General features: G+C 36.9%; 2 long non-coding RNA genes across 3 annotated transcripts; both read right to left on the bottom strand.

The window, feature by feature from the left end:
- Window positions 1–6,502: 6,502 nt before the first annotated feature.
- Window positions 6,503–9,045, bottom strand: LOC124193818. Of its 2 annotated transcripts, XR_006874494.1 has the most exons (5): window positions 8,993–9,045; window positions 8,297–8,902; window positions 8,131–8,243; window positions 7,532–7,711; window positions 6,503–7,460 (listed from the first exon to the last, which is right to left on the bottom strand). It is a non-coding gene; the product is annotated as an uncharacterized LOC124193818 (long non-coding RNA). The 2 variants fall into 2 exon arrangements; XR_006874493.1 differs by having other exon boundaries at window positions 7,181–7,711.
- Window positions 9,046–11,422: 2,377 nt separating this feature from the next.
- Window positions 11,423–12,162, bottom strand: LOC124193820. Its single transcript, XR_006874495.1, has 2 exons — window positions 11,988–12,162; window positions 11,423–11,922 (listed from the first exon to the last, which is right to left on the bottom strand). It is a non-coding gene; the product is annotated as an uncharacterized LOC124193820 (long non-coding RNA).
- Window positions 12,163–12,615: the final 453 nt, after the last annotated feature.

Below are 12,615 nucleotides of genomic sequence, written 5' to 3'. Positions count from 1 at the left end.
ATCTTTTACTTCCCATTTTTTCCGTAGCCAAAGGATAAAGCTAGTGATGTTTCGTTATAACGATGACGGATAACGTGAAAAGTCCGTTAACGGACCTTTTTGGGTGTTCGTTAACTTAACGGATAACGCTAACGTCTGGAAAAAACACTAACAAAACATCACTAGATAAAGCCATGGATAAAGCTGGTAAATCAGGAGCCTTAAATCGAAGCGAACGCAACGGAGCAGTTTCACATCTGACGTTGCCAGATCTGGAAATCTCATTTGTGTCCAAAATGGCCAATCAGCGTACAGCCAGAGCTATAGGGCTCTTTCGGATCTGTTTTCTTTTGCCGTTTTATCTGGCAACACAGCATGGCTCCGTTCCTTGGTAGCGCGAGAACGGGGAGAAGAGGGAGAATGGGACGGAAAAAAGGGGTTTTTTCGGTGCGGTTGAGTGGGATATTGCTTATTAAGGATGCTCAGGGTTCTGAAAAACTGAATTTTAAGTACTATTGCGCCACTGTGTAGTTTTTGCGTCCGTTTAGACAAGGCCTTTGCCGTGACTGGCATAGACTTCGCCGGGTCATTTACCATCCGTGGTCTACCTGGCCAGTCGGAATCAAAAGCCTACATTTGCCTCTTCACCTGTACCACTTCCGGTGCCATTATCTCGAGCTCGTAGAGGACCTCTCCACAGCTAATTTCATTTTAGCATTCCGCAATTTCATCTCTCATCACTTTAAGCCCAAGATAGTGATTTCGGACAACGCCACTACCTTCGAGAGTGCCACCCGCGTCCTCAAGAAGCTCTACGACAATCCAGAAGTAACAACATATTTTTCTGATTGTCAAATTGAATGGCCCTTCATACCAAAGCGTGCACCGTGGTACGGTGGGTTTTGGGAACGTCAAGTTGGACTCACAAAAGACGCCCTCAACAAGATGCTAGGACGAACGAAGCTCAAGTTCAACGTATTCCGGACCGTCATTGCTGAGATTGAGGCCATTTTAAACGACTGACCCTTAACGTACGTATCATCGTATCTTAAGGAGCTTCAAGCGCTCACACCCTCTCATCTTCTCTATGGGGATCGTTTGACGTCTCTTCCGTACGACCCGTCTATGGAAGACTTCTTTTGGATCCTACTTTTAGCGAGAAACCCTCTCACCTCCTGGATATCTTTTCTCGTCTTAAAAAGATCCTGAATTCATTTGGGAAACGCTGGCAAAAGGAATACTTGACTAGTCTTCGTGAAAGACACAATGTGTCTAACAAACGATTCGAATTCACCGTCAAAATTGGCGATGTAGTTTTCGTCCACAACGAGGGCCCAAGACTGGAATGGAAATTAGGTGTAATCGAAAAGCTAATCATCAGCCCAGATGGGGAATTCAGAGCTGCCGAGATCCGCACAGCTGGAGGGAAAACCACCCGCCCGATCTCAAAACTCTACCCCTTGGAATTTTCTGAAACCATCGAGATTTCAAGCCCTTCAACCCAGCCTGATTCAAATGTTCCTGTTCCAGCAGTAAAGCTGTTCCATTGCAGCAAAGGAGCGGATTCGGAACATGGCAGAAGAGTTTAAAGCTTCCGGGCCGGGAGTATGTCGGAAACATTATTTCCCTCCCAAATTCATGTTGCAACGTTGCACCCCCCCCCTCCAATTTTTTGCTACCCATTCTCATCCCCTAATTGCTAGAGCCCCCCTTACTTTGTTCTAGAAAGACAGAACACGTCCCGCTCTCTCACAAACTGAACGTTGGCTCTTTCACTCTCTTGCGTCTAATCTCTCATTCCTTTTCTAAGTTTAATTCCCCAATGTATTCTGTCTTTGCAATACAAGATCGAAACAGAGTCGTAATTTTCTCGATATTTTGCTTTAAAATAATTTTCTTGCGTATTCTCGCCTAAAATTAAAGATCAATCATGAAACCTACAAATTCATAAATTCTTTGGTAGGAAATGTCTTGCCTGCTTTTTCACCAGCCTTTTTTCTCAATTAAGGCTAACTGCCTTTTTTGGCCTCCTTTCCTTTTTCAAGATCGTAATCTTGATCAGGGATGGGCAATGGATAAATTATTTTATGCGCATTTTGTATTTTGTCAACAAGCCAACTATGCAAATTTTGCATGACAATTTCAACTAGCAGGCCTATGAAATAAGACAATATGTGAGAAGAGACGGTTACATGTGTGATGTGACTAACCAAACTTTGTTGAGAAATGAACTCGAAAAATGACACTCAGCAGCAGACGACCATATGAGCCATCACACACAGCGCAGCAGCTCTCCGTCGTCCTATAATTTTGGCCAAGCAGTTGGTGTTCTCCATCAGGTCCCTTTAACTACGAGCCTTAATTTTCGTAAATAAGGGCTAACTGCCTTTTTTTGGCCTCCTTTTCTTTGACAGGATTGTAACCCTGATCAGGGATGACCAATATAGTCCTTTGATGTGCACTTGTAGTCGTCCAGAATAAATGCTTTTCCACGATATTTTCAACACCAGCTCATCTAAATTAAAATTGTGAACATAATGAAATAACCTCGGAAACAACTTATTCGAACACGAAAACAATGAAACTTTCCTTTGTGACCAGCTACTGTTCCATTCAAGAAGGATTATTGTAAGAGGAGGAAGAAGACAATCTTAATGAATTAAAACAAGAAAAACAATCAACTGGTTGTGATGGAAATTACATTCCCCCAGACAACGAAGAGGTTGTCCCTATTGAGGAATAAATAAAAGCCATCGATCAACTTCCTAAGGAAGCAGTTAAACGAAGTTGCCTTAAGTGGAGAACTAATTGTTGGAAGAACTTATCACTATGATGAGAAATTTTATCACAACCATACAGATTCTTTTTCTAATTTAATCTTATATAATAGAAGATTCCACGAAAAATAATAAACTGCTGGATATCGCAAATATTGAGCGTGCGTTTAGCACAGCAATTGACATTTTGTGTTTGAAAAATGTAATGTTCATATCTTGGGTATGGTTTCCGAGTCCAACAAGGGAAAAAAAATTATTTTTTTTTATTTCATTTGAATTTTTAAAAATATTTACTGTTTCATTTGGATTTCCCGATTATTATTATGATTTATTGATTTGATTTTAAATTAATTTGATGGGTTACCATTTGGGTGGATTTTATTTTAAAAGTACCAAATCCAATACACGGTCTAATTAATGACATTAAAAATTATTTTAATCCACCAACGCCAAAGATTGGTTAATAATTCTTGTATTGTGTGTGTAGTGCGTGTTGAATGGTTAAAAAATATTCAAGTAGGCAACTGGAGAAACCAAAAACTTTGACAACCATGCCATTTCAACAAAGATATAAAATGAGTCGTTATTGGTATAGCAGGTTTACATGATGCTTGAATGTTTTTAGTGAAGCTACTGGACCTTTATTATAATTTTTCTTTTTTTTTTGTTGTTAGGTCCATTAAAGAGACATTTTCAACTTCGGATATTATTCTAAAAATTTGAACGAGCGTGCCTAGCACTTCTTCTTCTGGCCTTAGAAGGTTTCAAATCAAAAAACAGAAGTTGAACAAATGGGCCATGAATCCCACTGTCGTTCATCAACTAGGGAAATAAGTTCAAGAACACTGAAAATGAACAAAGAGAAATGATATTGCCATTAACCTTTCCAAACTGATAAAACACAGTGAAAGTAGTTTTGGACAGTGTTGCCGAGCAGAGAATTTGAATAGCCAAAAGTAGGACAAAAAGTGAATGTACTTAAACTAGGTTTTTATTAATTTATTTTTGGGGGTATTTTAAATTTAAGATTTTGTTCATCTGATCGTTTTCTTCGATTGATTGGTAACATTTCCATGTATGTTAAATGTTACTTAAAGTATCTTTATTAATTATTCCATTGCAATTTTTATTACTTTGTTTACTTCTGGGATCCCCCACTCCAAAAGTGAATTTTGTTGCCCATTCATTATATGTTTTCAATAAGTAGGATAGAAGAATGGCTGAAAAGAATATATTTTTGTGAAAAACATTTGACGAAATATAGCAGAGTATGCAGTTAACATTTGGTTTCAGGTAACTTGCGTTATTTTAATTACCCATTGATATGATAAGTAACAACCATATTTTTTATTATTTCCCCTTAAAGGTAAACTACTATTTATATGTTTTTAACTAAAGATGTGGACTGGAGACCAACACGTAACCTTGTTAAAAATTTCATTGGAATGGCCATAATTGCAACAAGAAAAAATCGCTCTCTAAGAAGTAAGAAAAAGGTAATTTACTACGATGAGAGAAGAGGGTAAATTATTCATGAAAATTATTTCAGTTGTGGTATGACTTGACACATTTAATCATATTTTGCAATGTGTATAATATATGTCAGTGTGTAGAACTGAATTAACTGAGATTCCTGTGCTTATTCCGTCTGTAATGTTACTCCATAATTTACTTTTATAATGGCTTGTTGTTAGGACTTTAATTTTGTCTATCTTGTGAACACTTGAATTTATCAAAAAATGATTCCATCTAAGGATTCAGTTTTATCAGTGAAGTAACACTGTTACTTCACTGAGTGTGTTACTGTTCGAACTGTTCAGGTCAAACAGGTCGGTCAATGGATGAGGGAGCTGCACTTTTTTTGTTCAGGGATTTTTCTATTTTCAATGTAGCACAAGGATTTGACTCCAATTTAGGAGTAAAGAGTTTTCCTGTGGTTATTGGTTTATTTCGACACTATACAACAATAGTCCAACATTTGAACACCTAAAGTCATAAAGCATAATCTAAATGAAAACACTCAAAATTAATAATTAACATTAACGATTACCCATTTGGAAAATAACTAAAATTTATTCTTTTCAGCCATTTTTGTAATCTACATTTTGAAACCCCAAATAACAGATGCGCAACAAAATTATATCTCAACAACATTAAATCACATCATTTACAAACATATTTTAAATATCTGTTACCACAGCCAAGCACAAGACATGTCAGATTTGAAATTCTAGAATCAAAACAACCCAATTAAAGTTAAAATAAAACAATGAATAGATACTAACAGAAACATTTACCATACATGAAAATGTTGCCAATTAATCGATGAATTCGATCAATGAAACATACTAAATTTGAGAGTTTAAAAAATTATAAAAAATAGAGGGACAAAGATTTTAAATGGGAATTAACATGGGAGAAAATAGTTAGAACACAAGATGTCCGATTTCTGCGATGGCCGGATTGAAAAATCCAGACTTTACGCATTGTGCAAAAAGGTTTTTTCATTGGAAATTTTATTTTTGAAATTTTTCCAAGGCTATTTTTTGGTCAAAGTTCTGAAATTCGTCCATGCGACGAAGACGGGTGAGTTTTCTTGGAGTTTGTTGTCGCAAGTAGCTGGGGAGACACAGGTATGAATTTATAGGTTCGTTACTGATTATATGCTTTATTTTTCATTTTTGGTCTTTACCGTCTATACATGAAAAGAAAGATGGGGTCCCATCCTTTTGTCAATAAATTACAGATAAGTACTTGGTGTTGATTTGGTTCTGTGATCTTTGTATACCCAATTCAGGAAACGAGAATTTTTATTAAGTTTGTAAGAAATTTCTTAGTATTAACAAATATTATTCAATATTTCGTTTTTGAAGTTTTGTCAGTATTTCTTATCGATAATTTCAAAAGGGACATTGATGAAGCAAATACATGGAATTTGGAGCCGTTCGATTCTTATCAGGTCATAAAAACTCATACGGACGGTTCAGCCCAAAATATGTTGCAAGAAATGATGGTAAAAATTCTTCGCCACCTTCGACAACTTTACATCCAAAGACCTGAAAAACGATTTCAGGCTTCTACTTAGATTAGCAATTATGCTTTTCCCATTGAATATCAGTTGTTTGATTAGTTGAACTTCATAAGTGATAGAGCTATATGGATCGATTGATCATATATTTCGACATTATCGAGATTGAATACAGCATTGATCACGAAATGGCAATTGAACGGCAACTCTATCCTGAATTGCTGTTTGATTTGTGGAAAATAGTAATTGGTTATTCTGGTTTAAAAAGAAATGATTAAGCTTTGCAATGCAAATGCAATCCCATTAGTTATATACCTCTGTGAATCACAAAAGCTTTCCATAGGATTCAAACATTCACATGCTCTTTATTCTCAACTTGTGATAAATCTGATGCAGGTCATCTTCACTCAGTTGATTGACAGAAATATTAACTTGGGTATATTAAAAAGAAAAGAAATTATTTTGCAATACACATTTAGTCACATTTCTCAAATTACTCTGTGAATCAGAATTTTTTCTATTTGATTCAAATGTGCATGTTCCGTATTGCTAAAATCAACTCGGACTGCCAAATCCGACTGCAGTACAGAAATTATTTAAAACCGGGCCAAAGTTGGCTAACATTCAAATAAAAAGATTTCAGAGCAGAAGAAACATTTTTCGCGCCATATTTATAGAAATTTATTGAGCAGCGCTAATGAAATTACTTTATAATCAGTTTAAATTCATAAATTGGCTGTGTATTTGACGTTAATCTTGCAACTTCATTCTGTCAACAAACGTCTGTCTTAAAAAGTAAAGTTGACAAAAAAAGAAGGAAATCCTCAATTTATGGTTGATTGATGGAAATAACAATTGTGCGTGTCCAGATCATGCCTTTTCTAGTATCACAGCTATTAATCATCCTGAATGGCTGAATCTTTTGCCAAAAAAGAGTTCCCCTTCCTATTCCCTTCCCCATTGTGTTGCCGAAGGTCGCGACTAGCAGATTTTTCTCCACATTTCCACAGCTTATTTTCACGCTTTCCAATATTCTTGAGTTTTGTGATGGTTTAGAAATGTTTCACAGTCTTTTTATTATGTTTTCTGAAGTGGCGTAGATGGCTTATTCAAATTTCTTGAAAATTACTTCCCAAAGATTCCTGCGTAACTTCGCTTGAGAGAAACGTTTATCTACAGCTGCTAACACATGAAAGAGACACAATCTCAGAAATACAGAAGTGAAAATCTCCTGAACTTTTTATTCATCTCTTTACAGTCTTCTGTAAGGACTACTTTCGTGTGGATGATGTCATTGTGCTAGATTTTAAATTGCGGTTAAATTTTTAATCGTTTCTTTCTATTTTAATGTCTATATTCTAATTTTTAATGTCTCTTGTCTTGATGCTTATTTTCGTTTCTTCTCGCAAACACATGTATTAGCATATAGGTTTGCCAATGACAAAATCGTCTTCGACTAAAATGGTGTTTACTGGCATGCCTGTTTTGGTCACCTTGTAAGTCCCATCGATCTCTACCAAATCACCGAATTTTGGAATAACTCGCGCTGTATCTTCGTTCAGGATGACAATTTGAGCTACTTCGTTGTTTTCGTCATGAACAACTTTAACGACACTGCCAGGTGTATCACGGTTCACAGACAACGTTTAGTATATCCACGGCGTTCTTCCATTCGTCTCGTGGAAGTATTGAATTCACAAAGGTAAGTGAACTTGCTGATCAGCATAAATACATATTGTGAACTTACCAATGACTTTCCGCTTGATATTTTGCACTGATTTAGGCTTCAGAACTACGTGATATTCGTCGTATACACGCTAACGAACTTTTGACGGAATTCTTCCGTCCCGCGTTGCATCTGTTATATACTGTAGAGCAGCAGGATCCCAAATTCTAGGAGATAACAATTTGGTAGCTTACCGAACAACTGTTGGTAAACAAAAAAGATTGTTATTTCATACTTCTTTTCCCCGCAGGTAGGATCAAGCTCCTCAGAGACTTGATAATTGGCATGTTTTAGATTGAACGACGGTACTTCGTACTTCTTTTCCCTCACATTCAAAGACACGTACCACGTATATATGGACAGTTACACACATATGCTTTTTGGTCAGGGTGCAAGCCTTTTGAGTGGTTTAGATAGACCCCATGATGTGAACAAAGATTTTTTACAGATTGATATTTCCACAGTTAACTACTAATCTTCTGTGACCCTGACTAGTTAGCATATTTAGTTTTCGTCAAATAAAATTATGATTGGATTATATTTACTTCGTGTCGACCACTAGAGGGATACCTCTGGTGGTAAGACCTACGAACACAGAGACAATATAAGGCAGTTCTTACCTCACGCTTGAGACTACAACAGTAATACTTTCTTCTTCTTTTTTCTTCTTACTTCGTCGACCGGATTTGACTTTTACGTTGGTTCACGTCACAGAACATGCAAGATGTTGCTTCTATAGGAAAATGAGAATTATTTTTTTATTTGTTAAAATTTCATATAAATTACCTTCACACATGCCGGTAAGATAGCATTTGGCTCCCTCAAATTCCGGTGGAGGTCTAATCAATGCTGGCGAAGATGCACGCAAAATCTGGGGCAGTGCAGCGCCAATTAATGCAGGAGCTGGAGCTGGAGCAGTAGGACCAGGGGGGCGGATATTTTTCGGTCTGGCTCCCCCAAATTCCGGCGGAGGTCTAATCAATGCTGGAAAAGATGCACGCCAAATCTGGGGCAGTGCAGTGCCAATTGATGCAGGAGCTGGAGCTGGAGCAGCATGACCAGGGGGACGGATTATTTTTGGCCGTGTTTCGCCGTCCGTCTCTTCAACGATATAGAAGAGTTGTTACGTTCCTTCCACGCATCAATGGTTGGCTGCGAATGCGATGGAAAGGTTTTTAAACATACAGTTCCCCTTTCTTCAACATTTCGTCACCAGAGAACATGGTGAAATTCAGTAGGTACACCCGTATTTGTAAATATCCGCTATCCTTTCCTGTTACGATCCGTATTTACTCCATCTTCCATTTTTGTAACGATTTCGACGTCAGAGGACATGCATATTACACGGCTTGGGTCGATACCAACTCTTCGTAGATGGCACAGATTGCGAACCTACATAACATAAAGGGACATGTGTGAGTTGTAGTTGTAATAAATGTTAATTAAATAAAAATTTAATTGACAGTGTTTTGCAGTACTTACATTATTGGAAAGTTTTCCAGTTAAGTCCCCAGGAGTGGATAAGTATACAAACATGGATGACTTGTAAGAGTTGTAAAAAAAATATTGGCGTTGTTTGCTCGAAGTCACATAGAGTTCTGTTTCTCCGTTGTTTAAAGTGTTGTAACAATCTGAAACATTTGCTAAAATTGAGACGTTATGCCCAATTTCCTGCACGATGTGGATTTCGTAATCCAATTTGGTTTTTTTCCTTTAGATAATCTAGGATTTTTCTAAAAAGAAAAGTTTGGTTAAAATTTGATGAAATATTAACTTTACAATTTGTTTACTGTTGATTTTCGCGTACTGTGTCTCTTAGCTTTTCGAACACAGATTGTGGAATTGTGCATACCCAGTCTCCATGAAATAAATGAGGGAAAGTTTTCATTTCGTTTTAATGTGTTCCAGAGGACCAAATTCCCCGAAGATAACCTCTAAATCGTGCTTAGAAACAGATGGTTCCAAATCCTGAAGGAGCAATTTCGAATGAAAGAAACAATTTAAATCAGCAACGTGAAAAAAACAAAACAAAATTACTTACTTTTTTTCAAATCGTTTCTCTCAATTTCATCCTCCAAGTTTGGTTTAGCCATCGCCAAATCCTCTTTCATGACCCAGTCTTGCCGTGCGATCAATTTTTTTGAGTTTGATCAAAATCAAACTCATCGACGATGAGTTGATCGCGCGATCAACAATGAATTAAGTATAAAGACAATAGGGCTACACAAAAAATAGCAACGGGAAACTTACTTATACATCTTCATGATGGTTGGAAACTGTTTAAGATCATCTAGATTTACGCACATCTTAAGGAACGTATCAACTTCGTCAATTACGTTTGATTTTGAATTCCGTTTGGTAATTGAGGCAAAAAAATCCTTCGCGCGTCTCTGTCTCTTCTCCGGACTTGGATCTGTTATGGAAGAGGAGGTCCCGTCATTTGAATCGTCGGAACTATAAAGAACAAACATATTTTATTAAATATAATTTACGTCAGATTATAACTCTTTATAGAACTTACGATTCAGACACGTTTTGTCCTTGAAACCGGGCAAATTTCCCTTTGAGCAAAGTTTTTGCGCGAGGAATATCTTCTTCATTATCTAACCAAGAAAATTTGAAAAAAGGATTGGTAATGGTGAAGAAACGCAGTTCATTGTCTGAGAACATGTGTTGAAATCTAGAATTACTGTAAAAATATATTATTAATCTATTCAACTGTTTTAATCTCTTCAACAAATATTACCTAGCAGAGATAGCGTCAAGCAGTCCGGTGATTAGGGAATAATTGACGCATCGTCTTGAAGTAAAACCAGTTTTTTTAAAGAGAAATTGTAGGAAGTAGATAGCCCAAGCCGATATTGTTCTCGCCTTGCAACACGTCTAAGGCATCAGTGATGTATCGCATTATTCTTGTGTATTCCTTCATGAATTGCTCCTCGTTAGGGGTGAAAGGAGTGATACGTAGCTCATAAAACACTCTCTTCATGCCACGATTCTTCTTTCTCAGTTATCGTTCAATGCAGCGTATAGCGTAATATTCAGAGTTCCATCTAGTTTTGTTCTTTTGAATGAAAAGTTGTCTAATGTGTTGCTTTATAATGTCAGAATTTAGAGAGCTTGATGTTTGTTTATTCAGCAACAGCTGAACTTTATGTAAAGTCGAACTTCTCAATTCTTGAAATGTGGGATCTGGAATCTTTAGTATGTCAGCCTGGGCTATTAGACTCAACAGATGACAGGCACATTTGCGGTGCATAGGTAGAGTAGGATTCACAGCGTTAAAGACATTTTCTTGTCTGATTCTTGCGTCCAGAATTTCCCCAAGATCCAAATATAACATGTCTTCTAGATTGTTCCAAGGCATCTTCTTCTTCTTCATAATTTGGGACATGAGATGCATCCCCTCTCGCCCATAACGCCTTTAAAAAATTAGAACCACTATCCGTTGTTGCCCCACGCAGTTTGTCGACAACTTCAAATTCCTTGTGTAGATCTGCAATCATGGTGGTCAAAACATCATAAGTATGACGCCCTTTTATCCGTCGTATGGCGAGACAGGCACTTATTCGTGTTAAGGATTCGCGGTCAAACCAATGAATAGTCTCCCCGAGATACGATTTTCTTCTACTAGTCCAGGCATCAATGATCGATGCTTCATTTGTACATTCGCTAAGGCAATCAATTAGCTGTAACCTTCTTTCATTGCATAAAGTCTCCAGTCTCTTTTTTTAAAAAAACTTCGTCCGTGTAAAACTAGATTCGGGGCTAGATTATGAACTAGTTGCTGGAAACCAGGCTTCTCGACGGTATATATAGTGTTACGGAACGGAGAGAAATAACTAAAAGGGGGAATTATCCGACACAACTATCTCGACGGTATATATAGGTAACACGTCAACAATGAGGAAATTCTAAAAAGAAATATTTACATTAATGAAAGAAATACATTACAGTCTATATTCAATGAATTAATTACCAAGACCCAACTATCAAGGTCTTCTTGTGAAATCATGACACGTCTATTTACTGAAGTGGCTGTGTTGTTGAGAGTTGTCGAATTATCTAGTAGTTTTACAGCATCTTCCCAAAGTTTTGTATGTACAAGCTGGTTACCAGGATCATGATTCTGGAAGGTTGTTAGGAAAAGTTATTGTGCGAGTCTGATAGGAAAATATGTAAATAAAATATGTAAGAAAATAACACCCACCAAGAAATGCAATGTTCGCTTTGCATTGTGTCGCGAATTATGATACACCGCAAGTGGTTTATCAGAACAATCCTTTTTCTTTTTTGAGACGCAGCCTGGATGTAGACACCGATATACACTGGTATTTTTGCCAGGCACGTCTTCTACACATGTAAAGAATTCAGCAGGTATAGCTAATTTATTTACAGGATTAGAATTGGTGCTACAAATACAAATAAAAAGTAAATCAAACACAATTAATTTGATGGTTAGATGAGAAATTTTTACCTAGTATTGCTTTGCGAAACATGACTCGTGTTTGGATCTGCATTCTCATCAAAATCGCCATCATCATCCCCCTCTGACATAGTAATTCTTAGACTGCTTCACTTACGAAAATTATAATTTAATGATAACAATAACTAAACTTATGAAACTAATTTGAATTACTTTTCAAAAAACCTTGATCGGGTGACACTCGAATGACTTGACAGTTGACACTATCACTAGTTGTCCGGATTTAAGAAGATTTAAGAAATGGGAAGAGGATACATGACCGTAAAAAAATTTCGTCGTTGACAAGTTGGGATAATTTTAGAATCATGTCTCGGGGGAGGGGTTTTTTCTTCACGTTCAGAAATTAATTATTTTTTTATTATTTTTATACCGTTTCATAATCACCCCCTCACATAGGGTGATTTATCCATCCTATGTCCGTACAATCAGACAGACACACGCACCCGATTTCCCCTCATCGATAAAGTCAAATGAAAATATAAATGAATATTGAGGACAAAATGGGGAACACACAGTTATAAATATCCAGTTACGTTATTTTTTTTAATGTTGCAGTTAATGATAAGTGTAAATCACTCCCCCGAAAGCTTCATTTCTTTGCACATAAATTCACTTGGCT

This window comes from Daphnia pulex, chromosome 5 (genome assembly GCF_021134715.1).
Source record: "Daphnia pulex isolate KAP4 chromosome 5, ASM2113471v1".
NCBI classification, from domain to species: domain Eukaryota; kingdom Metazoa; phylum Arthropoda; class Branchiopoda; order Diplostraca; family Daphniidae; genus Daphnia; species Daphnia pulex.
This window is presented reverse-complemented; position numbering and strand designations above follow the sequence as displayed.